Genomic DNA, 18,077 nt, shown 5'->3' on the forward strand with positions numbered 1-18,077 from the left:
ACAGTAACACTGAGGTACTCACCGTAACACTGAGGTACTCACCGTAACACTGAGGTACTCACAGTAACACTGAGGTACTCACGGTAACACTGAGGTACTCACAGTAACACTGAGGTACTCACGGTAACACTGAGATACTCACAGTAACACTGAGGTACTCACAGTAACACTGAGGTACTCACGGTAGTAGTGGGGATGGCAACACACAGAACATTTTTTTTTCTGGGGGAAAAAATGTTCTGTGTGAGCCATGGTTTTCAGGTCCAAAATCACGCATGTGGTAGGGGAAAAAATGATCTGTGTGAGCCAGGGTTTTCAGGTCCAAGGGAAAAAATGACGAGTGTGAGCCATGGTTTTCAGGTCCAAAATCTCGCGTGTGAGCCATGGTTTTCAGGTTCCAATATCCCGTGTGTGAGCCAGGGTTTTTCAGGTAAATTTTGTCAGACACAGATTTTAGAAGTTGTTAAAGTTCTTATGATGAAAATAATTTCCGAGACTTAGAAGTTTGTTAAAGTTCTTATGGGAGAAATTCAAATTCGTGTTTATGAGCCAGGGTTTTCAGGTAAATTTTGTCAGTCACAGATTTTAGAAGTTGTTAAAAGTTTATATAATGAAAATAATGTCATACGAGTTTGTTAAAGTTCTTATGATGAAAATAATGTCATACGATTATGTCCCTCCCCCCCTTACCTCACAATCTGTGGCCCGCCTGTGTTTACTTTAGACCATCAGCCAGACGCCGCATGTAGGTTACCTCTTATCTTATCTTATCTTCTCCATAATATCTGGACCATCCCTCTCTCTCTCTCTCTCTTTCTCTCTCTCTCTCTCTCTCTCTCTCTCTCTCTCTCTCTCTCTCTCTCTCTTCCTATTTCCTTACAGTTATTTTCAGAGTTTCAAATAATCATAGAAGTTTATTTATATGTTTATGACCGAATTTGTAAAAAAGACCATTTTCAGAAAATATTGTCTTAGATGTTTTGTTAAGGAAAACAGACAACTTAGCCATAACATTTAGTTTTATATCCATTTACGGCTATTTCACCTGTAAAGACCAAAATTGAACAGAGCCCAGTTATAGACAGAATTTCGTCAGAGACCATTTTATACCTAAAAATGAACAGAGTCCACTTTGTGAGCAAAATTAGTCAGAGACAGTTTTAAGCTCAAATTTCATCAGAGTCCAATTATCAACAGAAATTCGCCAGAGTCTACTTTGAGAGCAACATTCATCAGAGTCCAGTTCTTGATCGAAATTAATCAGAGTCCAATTGAAGACCCAAATTTGACATAGACCACATTTTCGCTACTAGCAGTCCAATCCCCCTGAAATTTTAAACAATCATATTTGAGTCGTAGTAAATAAGATCAAGTCAGTTACTGAGCTCCAGCTCTCGTCCCCCACCCTACTCCACCCTCAAGTCTTTGTTAATATCCTATCAATTCCCCTGAAATTTTTACCCTCTGTATTTCAGACATAGTAAATATGATGTAAACAATTATAAAACACTAGCTCTTGTCCTCCGTCCAAGTTCACTCCTGTAAATTCATTACTATCAGTCCAAATCCCCCTGAGATTTAAAAACCCAACTATATTTTCAGACATAGTAAATAAAATCCAGTTCAGATATCAAGTTTCAACTCATGTCCCCCAGCTTAGTTCATTTTGTTCAAGTTCTTTATTTTCCAACTAAATCACCCTGAGATTTAAGATCACCTTATTTCTAACGTAGTAAAATTAATCTGGACATTAACCAAGCTCCATTTCCTCTGTCTTAGATCATCGAACATAAATATATCCGATCAAGTCCCTCTCCAGCCTAACACTTTATCAGAGTAGTCACAAAACCCCAAACTGTGTAATTATCTTTCTTCCCCAACGTATCCAAACCTTCAATAATCATCATACTGTATTTGCATATTTTCTCTATATTCAGCTGTGTTCTTCACATTTTTTCCATGTTTTCTGTGTTCATTCCATGTTCTACAAATGTTCACAGCATGCTCAGTTCAAATTTTTTTCTACCATTTTCCCCGTATGTTCACTATGTTCTTTGTCATGTTTTCATTTACATCATATGTTCTCTGTATAAATTTTATACTCAATATTCATGTTCTCAATGTTCTTAGCTTGTTCTTCACATGTTCAGTGTTCATTCTTGTATTACCTATGTTCCTTATCATGTCTTCATATTCTCTATAAGTTTATATTCCCTGCATGTTCACTCTATTCATCAACTTTTTCTTACATGTTTTTCTGTGTTCACCGTATGTTCACTGTGTTCTTTCCCCTACTTAACCTCAATTTTTTTTATGTTCTTTGTTTCTTTAAACCAATTTGTTTCTTCCATTCACTAACTAGTTCTTTGTCAAATAATATTATACTGCAATACAGTTCCCTCAACAATTTTAGTCATCAAGTTTTTATTTGCAAAACTATGTCAAAGTAATTCTCGTAGTCAACTTAATAGTTCTACCAACCCTGTTCTTAAACAAATCTACACTTTATTCAGTTCCAAATTTACAAAGACAAACCTTTCTTGTAACGTTCCTTAACTAAAAATCTTTCGCCAATCAACTAAAACATAGTCACTTTCGTCATTTCTCAACTAAACTTATTATCCGATCAACCAAAAAAATAGTCAGGATTAATCTCATTCAACACCGTTCTTAACTAAAACAACCTTTCTCTTAGCTAAAAATTGTCTAAGGAATCTTTCCAACACTGTTCATAACTAACTTTATCCATCGGCATTCAACTAAAAATAGTCTTGTTCATCATTTCGTAACAGCCATTATGTTTTCGTCAAGTAAGAAAAAATAACCAAAGATATCTTTCATCGCTGTTCTTAACTGACATTATACTTTGGGGAGCACAGAAAAAGTCATGTTCATCATGTTTGTTTCAACTAAAAGTATTCATCAGTCAACTAAAAAAAATAGTTACTTCATCATGTTTCCCTGTCATTTCTTAACTGAAATATCACTTCTCTCATCTGAAAAATAGTCATGTGTAGCCTCTTTCCAACACTGTTCTTAACTAAGGTATCCTTTCACTTCGCTAAAATAGTCATATTCATCATTGTTTCTAACTAAAATTATGTGTCGATAAGTAAGAAATATAGTCAAAGATATCTATCATCGTCGTTCTTAACTGACATTTATACTTTATGGAGCACTAAAATAGTCACTGCCATCATATTTTTTTCTTGTCTTTCCTCAACTAAAATAGTCAAATGTAACTTTTCAACACTTTCGTAACTAAAATTATATGTCGCTAAATAAGAAAAATAGTCAAATGTAACTTTTTTCAGCACTTTCGTAAAAATTATATGTCGTTAAGTAAGAAAAATAGTCAAAGGTGCTCTCCGTAACACCAAAGTTACTCTTCGAGAAATCAAAGACACTCCTCAATACATCAAGGACTTACTCAAAGACATCCTTTGAGACATCAAAAACATCCTTTAAGACTTCAAAGACACCTCTCAAGGCATCAAAGACACTCTCAAACACACCAAAAGGCACTCTTCGAGATATCAAAGTTATTCTTCGAAACATAAAAGTTGCTCTGTAAGATATCTTCGTTCATCAAACTTATTCTCAGAGATATCTAAAGTTATTCTCAGAACAATCAAAAGTTATTCTAAGACAACAAAAGTTATTCTCAGAGCTACCCAAAGCTATTCTCAGAGTCATCAAAGCTATTCTCAGAGTCATCAAAGTTGTTCCAAAAGACGTTAAAAATTAATCTCAGTCATCAAACTTGTTCTCAAAGTCATCAAAGTTAATCTTAGAGTTATCAAAGGTATTCTCTAACTCACATTTGTTCATCAAAGTTTATCTCAGAGTTAACAAAGGTAATCTCTAACTCACTCTCGTTCATCAAAGACATTCTCAAAGTCATCAAAGTTATTCTTTAAGTCACCTTCGTTCATTAGACAAACTTTCCAATCCATATTCGTTGACCAAAGTTATTCTCAGAGTCATCAAAGTGATCTCTAATTCACCTTCGTTCTCCAAAAGTTGTTCTGTAAGACACCTTCGTTCATCAAAGAAACTCTCCTTCTTCCATCATGTTATTCTTTAAGACATCTTCAGTCATAAAATTTCTCTCCAAAATGTAACTAGTTCAGCTTTTCATACCAAATATGCACTTCTGTTAAAATATATTTTCTTAGTCGCTTTACCCTAAAACTGTTCTCTGAACTACACTGTTCAAACCTACGTAACCTATCCTCTCCACCCCAATGTTACTTACCTAACTTAACCTGCATAACCTAACTTTACCTATCCTAACATAACTTACCTTACCTTACCTATCTTACCTAACTTTACCTATCCTAACTTAACTTACCTAACTTTACTTATCTTACCTAACTTAACCTAACTTTACCTATCCTAACATAACTTACCTTACCTTACCTATCTTACCTAACTTTACCTATCCTAACATAACTTACCTTACCTTACCTATCTTACCTAACTTTACCTATCCTAACATAACTTACCTTACCTTACCTATCATACCTAACTTACCTAACCTAACCTAACTTATCCTGCTTAACCTAACTTACCTACATTTACCTAACTTATCCTGCTTAACCTAACTTACCTACATTTACCTAACTTAACCTGCTTAACCTAACTTTACCTATCCTAACTTAACTTACCTAACTTATCCTGCTTAACCTAACTTACCTACATTTACCTAACTTAACCAGCTTAACCTAACTTTACCTACCCTAACTTAACTCACCTAACTTAACCTAACTTATCCTGCTTAACCTAACTTACCTACATTACCTAACTTAACCTGCTAACCTAACTTACATAATTTAACCTAACTTATGCTGCTTAACCTAACTTACCTTACCTTACCTAACTTAACCTGCTTAACCTAACTTGCATAACTTAACCTAACTTAACTTACGTAACTTATCTTACCTATCCTAACCTAACCTAACTTGCTTTACCTAACTTAATCTTACATTCCCAAACTGATGTATCCTAACTTATCTAGTCCAACCAGACATGAACTAACTTACATAATTATTCCTGCTTGTCTTTTGTGTTTCGTCAATCATTGTCTCATTCATTTACTCATTTCAAGGGTTAATTTCTCAAATGGACATTTTTGCATATCAAGTGTTATTTGATTAAGATTGGGTGTTTAACCATTTCAAAGGATTTTTATTATATATGGGAATTTAGTCGTTTCAAGGGTTAATTTCTCAAATGGTCATTTTTGCAGATCAAGGGTTATTTGTTAAAGTTCATCAAGTTGCTCATAAGTTGTATTTATTATGTTTGTTATAATTTATTCTTATTCCCCAACCCCTTAACCTAACCTCTTGTAATCTTAGTGTATTTAGTAGGTTCTATCATATGTTCTTATTCCCCAACCCTTTAACCTAACCTTTCAGATGTAGTTTATTGTGTTTTTGACGTATTTGTTGAATATATTATCCTTTTTCATAACCTTTCAGATGTAGTTTTGTTTCTCCTTTGTATATTTTTACCCAAACCCACCATCCCACATAACCTTCTTTCCTTCTTTTACTTTGTTTCTCCTACTCCTTCTAACACCCCCTTTCTATCTCTCTCCCTTATTCTTTCTCTTCCTCCCCCTCTCTTTCACTCATTTGCTCAAATGCTCTCTTGTTTCTCAAATTCAAATCTTAATGCTCCCATTCTCTCACCCTCACTCTCATTCACTTAGGTTTTCTTTTTTCTCAAATTCAAGTCTTAGTGCTCCCATGCTCTTCCTCCCCCCCACCCCCTCTCTTACTCTTTTCTCCTCTTTTTATGCTCTCAGTCCCTTGCTCTCTTGTTTTTTCTCAATTTCAAGTCTTAGTAGATCTGATTCTTTACTATTGTAATTTTATTATTACTAAGATAAAGAATGAACCTATATGTGAAAACAAAGTAAAAGAAGGAAAGAAGGTTAAGTGGGATGGTGGGTTTGGGTAAAAATATACAAAGGAGAAACAAAACTACATCTGAAAGGTTATGAAAAAGGATAATATATTCAACAAATACGTCAAAAACACAATAAACTACATCTGAAAGGTTAGGTTAAAGGGTTGGGGAATAAGAACATATGATAGAACCTACTAAATACACTAAGATTACAAGAGGTTAGGTTAAGGGGTTGGGGAATAAGAATAAATTATAACAAACATAATAAATACAACTTATGAGCAACTTTATGAACTTTAACAAATAACCTTTGATCTGCAAAAATGACCATTTGAGAAATTAGCCCTTGAAACGACTAAATTCCCATATATAACAAAAATCCTTTGAAATGGTTAAACACCCAATCTTAATCAAATAACACTTGAAATGCAAAAATGTCCATTTGAGAAATTAACCCTTGAAATGAGTAAATGAATATGAGACAATGATTGACGAAACACAAAAGACAAGCAGGAATAATTATGTAAGTTAGATCATGTCTGGTTGGACTAGATAAGTTAGGATACATCAGTTTGGGAATGTAAGATTAAGTTAGGTAAAGCAAGTTAGGTTAGGTTAGGATAGGTAAGATAAGTTTTGTAAGTTAAGTTAGGTTAAGTTATGTAAGTTAGGTTAAGCAGGTTAAGTTAGGTAAGGTAAGGTAAGTTAGGTTAAGCAGCATAAGTTAGGTTAAGCAGCATAAGTTAGGTTAAATTATGTAAGTTAGGTTAAGCAGGTTAAGTTAGGTAATGTAGGTAAGTTAGGTTAAGCAGGATAAGTTAGGTTAAGTTAGGTAAGTTAAATTAGGGTAGGTAAAGTTAGGTTAAGCAGGATAAGTTAGGTATATGTAGGTAAGTTAGGTTAATCAGGTTAAGTTAGGTAAATGTAGGTAAGTTAGGTTAAGCAGGATAAGTTAGGTTAAGTCAGGTAAGTTAGGTAAGATAGGTAAGGTAAGGTAAGTTAAATTAAGCAGGTTAGGTTATGCAGGTTAGGTTATGCAGGTTAAGTTAGGTAATGTAGGTAAGTTAGGTTAAGCAGGATAAGTTAGGTTAAGTTAGGTAAGTTAAATTAGGGTAGGTTAAGTTAGGTAAATGTAGGTAAGTTAGGTTAAGCAGGATAAGTTAGGCAAATGTAGGTAAGTTAGGTTAAGCAGGATAAGTTAGGTTAGGTTAGGTATGATAGGTAAGGTAAGGCAAGTTATGTTAGGATAGGTAAAGTTAGGTAAGATAGGTAAGGTAAGGTAAGTTATGTTAGGATAGGTAAAGTTAGGTAAGATAGGTAAGGTAAGGTAAGTTATGTTAGGATAGGTAAAGTTAGGTTATGCAGGTTAAGTTAGGTAAGTAACATTGGGTGGAGACGATAGGTTACGTAGGTTTGAACAGTGTAGTTCAGAGAACAGTTTTAGGGTAAAGCGACTAAGAAAATATATTTTAACAGAAGTGCAGGTTTGGTATGAAAAGCTGAACTAGTTACATTTTGGAGAGAAATTTTATGACTGAAGATGTCTTAAAGAATAACATGATGGAAGAAGGAGAGTTTCTTTGATGAACGAAAGTGTCTTAGAGAACAACTTTTGGAGAACGAAGGTGAATTAGAGATCACTTTGATGACTCTGAGAATAACTTTGGTCAACGAATATGGATTGGAAAGTTTCTCTAATGAACGAAGGTGACTTAAAGAATAACTTTGATGACTTTGAGAATGTCTTTGATGAACGAGAGTGAGTTAGAGATTACCTTTGTTAACTCTGAGATCAACTTTGATGAACAAAAGTGAGTTAGAGAATACCTTTGATAACTCTAAGATTAACTTTGATGACTTTGAGAACAAGTTTGATGACTGAGATTAATTTTTAACGTCTTTTGGAGCAACTTTGATGACTCTGAGAATAGCTTTGATGACTCTGAGAATAGCTTTGGGTAGCTCTGAGAATAGCTTTGGGTAGCTCTGAGAATAACTTTTGTTGTCTTAGAATAAGTTTTGATTGTTCTGAGAATAACTTTAGATATCTCTGAGAATAAGTTTGATGAACGAAGATATCTTACAGAGCAACTTTTATGTTTCAAAGAATAACTTTGATATCTCGAAGAGTGCCTTTTGGTGTGTTTGAGAGTGTCTTTGATGCCTTGAGAGGTGTCTTTGAAGTCTTAAAGGATGTTTTTGATGTCTCAAAGGATGTCTTTGAGTAAGTCCTTGATGTATTGAGGAGTGACTTTGATTTCTCGAAGAGTAACTTTGGTGTTACGGAGAGCACCTTTGACTATTTTTCTTACTTAATGACATATAATTTTTACGAAAGTGCTGAAAAAAGTTACATTTGACTATTTTTCTTACTTAGCGACATATAATTTTAGTTACGAAAGTGTTGAAAAGTTACATTTGACTATTTTAGTTGAGGAAAGACAAGAAAAAAATATGATGGCAGTGACTATTTTAGTGCTCCACAAAGTATAAATGTCAGTTAAGAACGACGATGATAGATATCTTTGACTATATTTCTTACTTATCGACACATAATTTTAGTTAGGAACAATGATGAATATGACTATTTTAGCGAAGTGAAAGGATACCTTAGTTAAGAACAGTGTTGGAAAGAGGCTACACATGACTATTTTTCAGATGAGAGAAGTGATATTTCAGTTAAGAAATGACAGGGAAACATGATGAAGTAACTAATTTTTTTAGTTGACTGATGAATACTTTTAGTTGAAACAAACATGATGAACATGACTTTTTCTGTGCTCCCCAAAGTATAATGTCAGTTAAGAACAGCGATGAAAGATATCTTTGGTTATTTTTTCTTACTTGACGAAAACATAATGGCTGTTACGAAATGGTGAACAAGACTATTTTTAGTTGAATGACGATGGATAAAGTTAGTTATGAACAGTGTTGGAAAGATTCCTTAGACAATTTTTAGCTAAGAGAAAGGTTGTTTTAGTTAAGAACGGTGTTGAATGAGATTAATCCTGACTATTTTTTTGGTTGATTGGATAATAAGTTTAGTTGAGAAATGACGAAAGTGACTATGTTTTAGTTGATTGGCGAAAGATTTTTAGTTAAGGAACGTTACAAGAAAGGTTTGTCTTTGTAAATTTGGAACTGAATAAAGTGTAGATTTGTTTAAGAACAGGGTTGGTAGAACTATTAAGTTGACTACGAGAATTACTTTGACATAGTTTTGCAAATAAAAACTTGATGACTAAAATTGTTGAGGGAACTGTATTGCAGTATAATATTATTTGACAAAGAACTAGTTAGTGAATGGAAGAAACAAATTGGTTTAAAGAAACAAAGAACATAAAAAAAATTGAGGTTTAGAGGGGAATGAACACAGTGAACATACGGTGAACACAGAAAAACATGTAAGAAAAAGTTGATGAATAGAGTGAACATGCAGGGAATATGAACTTATAGAGAATATGAAGACATGATAAGGAACATAGGTAATACAAGAATGAACACTGAACATGTGAAGAACAAGCTAAGAACATTGAGAACATGAATATTGAGTATAAAAGTTATACAGAGAACATATGATGTACATGAAAACATGACAAAGAACATAGTGAACATACGGGGAAAATGGTAGAAAAAAATTTGAACTGAGCATGCTGTGAACATTTGTAGAACATGGAATGAACACAGAAAACATGGAAAAAATGTGAAGAACACAGCTGAATATAGAGAAAATATGCAAATACAGTATGATGATTATTGAAGGTTTGGATACGTTGGGGAAGAAAGATAATTACACAGGTTGGGGTTTTGTGACTACTCTGATAAAGAGTTAGGCTGGAGAGGGACTTGATCGGATATATTTATGTTCGATGATCTAAGACAGAGGAAATGGAGCTTGGTTAATGTCCAGATTAATTTTACTATGTTAGAAATAAGGTGATCTTAAATCTCAGGGTGATTTAGTTGGAAAATAAAGAACTTGTACAAAATGAACTAAGCTGGGGGACACGAGTTGAAACTTGATAACTGAACTGGTTTTTATTTACTATGTCTGAAAATGTAGTTGGGTGTTTAAATCTCAGGGGGATTTGGACTGATAGTAATGAATTTACAGGAGTGAACTTGGACGGAGGACAAGAACTAGAGTTTTATAATTGTTTACATCATATTTACTATGTCTGAAATACAGAGGGTAAAAATTTCAGGGGAATTGATAGGATATTAACAAAGACTTGAGGGTGGAGTAGGGTGGGGGACGAGAGCTGGAGCTCAGTAACTGACTTGATCTTATTTACTACGACTGAAATATGACTGTTTAAAATTTCAGGGGGATTGGACTGCTAGTAGCGAAAATGTGGTCTCTGTCAAATTTGGGTCTTCAATTGGACTCTGATTAATTTCGATCAAGAAATGGTCTCTGATGATTTTTGCTCTCAAAGTAGACTCTGGCGAATTTGAGCATAAACTGGACCCTGACGAAAATTGAGTATAAAATGGACTCTGTCAAATTTTCACAGATTACAGGACTCTGATGAAATTTGAGCTTAAAACTGTCTCTGACTAATTTTGCTCACAAAGTGGACTCTGTTCATTTTTAGGTATAAAATGGTCTCTGACGAAATTCTGTCTATAACGGGGCTCTATTCAATTTTGGTCTTTACAGGTGAAATAGCCATAAATGGATATAAAACTAAATGTTATGGCCAAGTTGTCTGTTTTCCTTAACAAAACATCTAAGACAATATTCTCTGAAAATGGTCTTTTTTACAAATTCGGTCATAAACATATAAATAAACTTCTATGATTATTTGAAACTCTGAAAATAACTGTAAGGAAATAGGAAGAGAGAGAGAGAGAGAGAGAGAGAGAGAGAGAGAGAGAGAGAGAGAGAGAGAGAGAGAGAGAGAGAGAGAGAGAGAGAGAGAGAGAGAGAGAGAAAGAGAGAGAGAGAGAGAGAGAGAGAGAGAGAGAGAGAGAGAGAGAGAGAGAGAGAGAGAGAGAGAGAGAGAGAGAGAGAGAGAGAGAGAGAGAGAGAGGGACGGTCCAGATATTATGGAGAAGATAAGATAAGATAAGAGGTAACCTGCATGCGGCGTCTGGCTGACGGTCTAAAGTAAACACAGGCGGGCCACAGATTGTGAGGTAAGGGGGGGAGGGACATTATCGTATGACATTATTTTCATTATAAGAACTTTTAACAACTTCTAAAATCTGTGACTGACAAAATTTACCTGAAAACCCTGGCTCATAAACACGAATTTGAATTTCTCCCATAAGAACTTTAACAAACTTCTAAGTCTCGGAAATTATTTTCATTATAAGAACTTTACCAACTTCTAAAATCTGTGTCTGACAAAATTTACCTGAAAAACCCTGGCTCACACGCGGGATATTGGAACCTGAAAAGCATGGCTCACACGCGTGATTTTGGACCTGAAAACCATGGCTCACACGCGTGATTTTTTCCCTTGGACCTGAAAACCATTGCTCACATAGAACATTTTTTTCCCCAGAAAAAAAATGTTCTGTGCGTTGCCATCCCCACTACTCACGGTAACACTGAGGTACTCACAGTAACACTGAGGTACTCACGGTAACACTGAGGTACTCACAGTAACACTGAGGTACTCACGGTAACACTGAGGTACTCACAGTAACACTGAGGTACTCACAGTAACACTGAGGTACTCACAGTAACACTGAGGTACTCACAGTAACACTGAGGTACTCACCGTAACACTGAGGTACTCACCGTAACACTGAGGTACTCACAGTAACACTGAGGTACTCACCGTAACACTGAGGTACTCACCGTAACACTGAGGTACTCACAGTAACACTGAGGTACTCACAGTAACACTGAGGTACTCACAGTAACACTGAGGTACTCACGGTAACACTGAGGTACTCACAGTAACACTGAGGTACTCACAGTAACACTGAGGTACTCACGGTAACACTGAGGTACTCACAGTAATACTGAGGTACTCACCGTAACACTGAGGTACTCACAGTAACACTGAGGTACTCACAGTAACATTGAGGTACTCAGCGTAACACTGAGGTACTCACAGTAACACTGAGGTACTCACAGTAACACTGAGGTACTCACGGTAACACTGAGGTACTCACAGTAACACTGAGGTACTCACCGTAACACTGAGGTACTCACCGTAACGTTGTTGGTGACGTCCACCTTGCACTTCCTTCTCTGGTTGGTGTCCAGAGTCAGTGACAGGTTGCCCTTAACCGGTTGTCCGAAGGTGTAGCTGTAAACAACCATAACAGGTTAGACACGCACCAGGAGGCTCTCACGGACACGTGCACAACAGTAAACAGTCACGCACCAGGAGGCTCTCACGAACACGTGCACAACAGTAAACAGACACGCACCAGGAGGCTCTCACGGACACGTGCACAACAGTAAACAAACACGCACCACGAGGCTCTCACGAACACGTGCACAACAGTAAACAGACACGCACCAGGAGGCTCTCACGGACACGTGCATAGCGTGATGTCGTTTTGCACGGACATCAGTGACCACCATTAGTGCACTACACATATTTCTACCATTTATATATATCCTTCAGTATATTCCTGCAATATACATATACCCAGCAATATATACCTTGCAATATATACCCTGCAATATAGGGTACATACCCTGCACAATATACGTTGCAATAAATACCCTGCAATATATACCCTGCAATATATACCCTGCAATAAATACCCATACCCTGCAATATATACTCTGCAATAAATACCCTGCAATATATACCCTGCAATAAAGGGTACATACCCAGCAATAAATACCTTGCAATATATAAACCCTGCAAAATATTCCCTGCAATATATACATTGCAATATATATATATATATATATATATATATATATATATATATATATATATATATATATGTATATATATATATATATATATATATATATATATATATATATATATATATATATATATATATATATATATATATATATATATATATGTCGTACCTAGTAGCCAGAGCGCACTTCTCAGCCTACTATGCAAGGCCCGATTTGCCTAATAAGCCAAGTTTTCATGAATTAATGTTTATTCGACGACCTAACCTAACCTAACCTAACTTTTTTGGCTACCTAACCTAACCTAACCTATAAAGATAGATTAGGTTAGGTTAGGTAGGGTTGGTTAATTTCGGTCATATATCTACGTTAATTTTATCTCCAATAAAAAAAAGTTGACCTCATACATAATGAAATGGGTAGCTTTATCATTTCATAAGAAAAAAAATCTAGAAAATATATTAATTCAGGAAAACTTGGCTTATTAGGCAAATCGGGCCTTGCATAGTAGGCTGAGAAGTGCGCTCTGGCTACTAGGTACGACATATATATATATATATATATATGTCGTACCTAGTAGCCAGAACTCACTTCTCAGCCTACTATTCAAGGCCCGATTTGCCTAATAAGCCAAGTTTTCCTGAATTAATATATTTACTATAATTTTTTTCTTATGAAATGATAAAGCAACCCTTTTCTCTATGTATGAGGTCAATTTTTTTTTATTGGAGTTAAAATTAACGTAGATATATGACCGAACCTAACCAACCCTACCTAACCTAACCTAACCTATATTTATAGGTAAGGTTAGGTTAGGTAGCCAAAAAAAGCTAGGTTAGGTTAGGTTAGGTAGACGAAAAAACATTAATTCATGAAAACTTGGCTTATTAGGCAAATCGGGCCTTGAATAGTAGGCTGAGAAGTGCGTTCTGGCTATTAGGTACGACATATATATATATATATATATATATATATATATATATATATATATATATATATATATATATATATATATATATATATATATATATACATACATATATATATATATATATATATATATATATATATATATATATATATATATATATATATATTGTAACGATAATCTCTTTCAAGAGAGATTGAGCCTGCTCTTCCCTACATCATTACGTCGTAAAGTACAAGATAATATATAAAAGATACGTCCACCAGTATCGCCAAACGTTTTGCCTAGGAAGCAAATCGTACCATGCACACCCCGACACCTGTTACAGCCGCCGTAACCAGCAAACTGCTTATCCTCCGCCTGCCTGTTGCTGATTGGCTGGTGTCTCGCCGCACCTACACTCACCACCACCGAGAGTCGACGTCTGGGAAGCAGCACGCCGTACACGTCAGAATATCTTTGTGCTCCTTGGAGTTGACATCTCTCGCTAGTAGACTAAGCCTTGGCTTTCGTGTACTAAGGGAGGTGGCAGCTTGAAGCCAGTATTCCAGCACCGCACATATTAATTTATATTGCCATCACTATTTTTGCATTCTGGTCTTAGAGTAACTTTTCATTGCCAGTTATTATTCATGTTATTTTGTTTGTTGACCAGTGTTGAATTTTATGAGATTGCCTTTATTCATATCTTGTTTTCTAGAGTAATTAATATTTCATTGTTTATATACTTGTGTTTTGTGTGTCTTCCCATGACCTTACCACAGACGAAAGGACAAACTTTTCTCTTTTTTTTTTGTGATGTGACGAGGCCCTGCCCCAGCTTTTGAAACAGCCGAACACCAACGCTTTACCGTCACATTACGTGGGGGCCTGTCCGGGAGCTTCTCTCAGGTACTGGTGCCAAATTGTAAATTTGTGGTAAGCGTATTTGGCTTTGGTAAAGTAGCTTTTCACTATTTTCAATACTCAATTTTATTTTCATATGGTGCTGTGTGTATTGTGCATTCCGAGAGTAGCATATGGTGAAGGTGAGACAACTTTGGATTATGTGGTGACTGTAGGCCTCAGTCATTCTCTTAATTGGTCATCTCTCCTTCCGTGTTATTACTCGTGTTTACCATCTTTTGTCCCTAGGATATTTCTCATATTTTTGGCAGATCATCATATTGGTACTGTGGTCTGTCCCCGGGTCAAGAGCACCTAATCTTCTGCAATCTGACAGTAGGAGGATAAAGAGGGCCATAGTTCCTCTAGCACGAACTTTAGTTGCTGAATTGGGACCTCAGCAGCAGTTCTCGTCACCACTTGACACCTTGCACCCCTACACGTCGGTCAGAGATGATGATATTTACATTGGTAGGGAATTAGCCTTCTTTTTCAGAGCACAAAAGTTCGCTAATTCTGTAAGTATCATATTAATTACAGTGGGAAAAACTTGCTTATGTCCTATAGAGACTCGGCAAGGTATGCCTACATTCTTGGACTACCTATTTCACTTTTGAGGCAATTAACTGTTTCATTTGTTTTAGAAACTCAGTTTTGCTTGTTTAGTAGGATTTTCTTGCCCTTATCCTCTTACATTGAGTACCGGGTACAAGATTTCCGGCGACCTTGATTTATTAATCATTTATCATCTTGAAATTAACATTAATTGCTAACGATTCCACAGGATAGGTACCAGTTGCCACGTTGTCCTGTTTCTGACATTCACCATATCACAGCAGTATATTCGTTGTGCGTTTATTTGCTAATTTCACCATGTTTCGTCTCCAAGCTTTCCGTACAGATCCAGCAGGTGAAATAGGGACTTTAAGTCGTGCCAAGAGGACTGAATTACAAACTCTTGCACATGAGTATCAACTAGAAGTTCCCTACCAAGCCAACAAAAATGAAATACATAACCTGTTACTGGATCATCTCTTAGAGGAAGGTAAGATAGACTCTGAAACTCACGAAACTTACTTTATTGCAGATAAAACTGATTTGGCATCGATGAAACTCAAACTAGAGCTGGCCAAGATCGAACGCGAACAGCAAAGGGAAGCAGCTGCCATGCAAAGAGAAGCCCTCGAGCAACAAAAGGAAGCAGCTGCCATACGAAAGGAAGAAAAGGAACGAGAAGCTGCCTTGAGGAAAGAAGAACAAGAACGTGAGATTGCAATACTCCGTGAGCGGGAACGAATACAGCTTGAAACAAAACAACGCCAATTGGAGATGCAACGCGAACATGACAAACAACAAGCAACTCTGGCTATGGAATGTCGTCAACGAGAATTCGCGTTGGAAACTACACACCTCGCTCAACGCCAGCAAGATACCGCCAATCTTCCTGTCAGTTTCAATATATCACATGCAAGTAAGTTAATGCCACCATTCGTAGAAACAGAAGTTGATGTGTTTTTCACCACCTTTGAAACCCTTGCTAATCAACTTAATTGGCCTGCCGACCAATGGGCCACCCTTCTCAGAGTACATCTTACAGGTAGAGCTGCAGTTACACTCAGTACTTTGGCGACTGAGAAAGACTACCAGACTCTGAAACAAGCAGTGTTGGACGCCTACCTTCTCTTCACTGAAAGTTATCGAAGGAAATTCCGTGACCACCTGAAGGCAAGTACCACTACCTTTCTCGAATTTGCTAATACCAAAAGGAGATATTTTATGAAATGGCTGGAAGCAGCACATGTCTCTACTTTTGCAGAACTCGTCAACCTCATGCTAGTTGAAGAATTCTTGAGGCGTGTGCCGCCTCCTGTCCGCCTATATTTAGCAGATAAAGAAGAAACCGACTACCTAAAGTGTGCTAAGTCGGCTGACACTTACAGCCTCATCCATCGGCTGACACCAGGACCATCTTCCAGTAAGAAGTCGTGGTACAGTTACGAGAAAGTGAGTACCGAACAAGCTGGCTCGCAATTGTACTGTAAGTATTGTAGACTCTATGGACATACCATAGATAAATGTGGTAAGTCTCAATACAAAGGAAATACCGAATCACCTAAACCCAAATAGACTCCTCCTAAGTCCGGTAAGCCTGTGATGAATGTTGGTGTTTATGTTAATGATCTTTCTCTTTTCAGTAAACACCTGTATACTGAAACTGTCTCTACCAACGGCTCAAATCCGGAGGGACGTTTCAAACTGAAGATCTTGAGGGACACAGCGGCTCTTCAATCGATTATTTTGAAATCAGCTGTGCCCAATATCGCCTACACCGGAGAAACTGTCTTCATCACTGACCTCACTGCTACCACTCCTTATCCTCTCGCCAGAGTCCACCTGGATTGTCCCTTCGTGACCGGAGAAGTCCAAGTCGCCATCAGGGAAAAGCCTTTTCCCATGCCTGGAGTGCAATTTCTCCTGGGCAACGACTTGGCAGAAGACCTGCAACCGACCAACCTGATCGTCATGGACAAACCCCAGGTGTGTACCTCTGTAATGGATAATCCCATCTTTGAGTATGTTCCAGCAAAGGTTCAAGAGTGATGAAGTTTCTCCTCCGGTTTTAGTGACCACCCGTGCACAAGCTGCACGACCACAGCCAGCTGACTCTACTGCTACCGCTGTCCCTCAAGACCCTCAGAAACTACCCCCGAATCTGACCAAGTTGGAGTTCCGTAAGTTACAGAGGGAAGATCTTACCTTGACACCATTATTTTTCCAGGCTGAGACTCAACCTGACAGTATTCCTGGGTTCTTCCTAGAGAACGAGTTGCTCTACCGCAGATAGAGCAACCCAGTAAACTGAAGGAGGAGGACGATTGGGCCAACGTCGAACAACTAGTGATTCCTGCCAGCCTGCGGCCCCTATTCTACACCTGGCCCACGGAGCACTCTCCCACTACGGATTTAACAAGACCTACCATGGAATCCGTCAAGACTACTACTGGCCAGGTATGATAAATAGCGTCAAACAGTGTCATACATGTCAGATGGCAGGTAAACCGAACATCTCTATTCCCAGAGCACCACTGACTCCCATACAGGTGCCTGCGGAACCTTTACACAGACTTATTATAGACTGTGTTGGTCCTTTACCTCGGACCAGTTCAGGTAACGCCTATATCTTAACCATCCTGTGTCCTACTACCAGATTCCCCATAGCAGTTCCAGTAAAGAATATTACGGCTGCTACGGTTGTGAAACACTTATTGAAGATCTTCACCCAGTATGGATTTCCAAGGGAGGTTCAGAGCGACTGTGGCACCAACTTCACCAGTGATTTCTTCAAGAGGACACTGGAAGAGTTCAACATCAAACAGGTATTGTCCAGCCCCTATCATCCTGCTTCACAGGGTTCTCTTGAGCGTAGTCATCAGACTATTAAAGAACTCCTGAAGAAGTTTTGTAATGAAACCTCTAAGGATTGGGATAAGCAAATTG

At 37.1% G+C, this 18,077-nt stretch overlaps 1 pseudogene; it reads right to left on the bottom strand.

Annotated features, from left to right (window-relative positions):
* LOC138357662 (murinoglobulin-1-like) overlaps positions 1 to 18,077 on the bottom strand; it is a 202,572-nt pseudogene that overhangs the window by 160,420 nt on the left and 24,075 nt on the right.

The sequence above is a fragment of the Procambarus clarkii genome, chromosome 79 (genome assembly GCF_040958095.1).
Source record: "Procambarus clarkii isolate CNS0578487 chromosome 79, FALCON_Pclarkii_2.0, whole genome shotgun sequence".
Taxonomy (NCBI): Eukaryota; Metazoa; Arthropoda; class Malacostraca; order Decapoda; family Cambaridae; genus Procambarus; species Procambarus clarkii.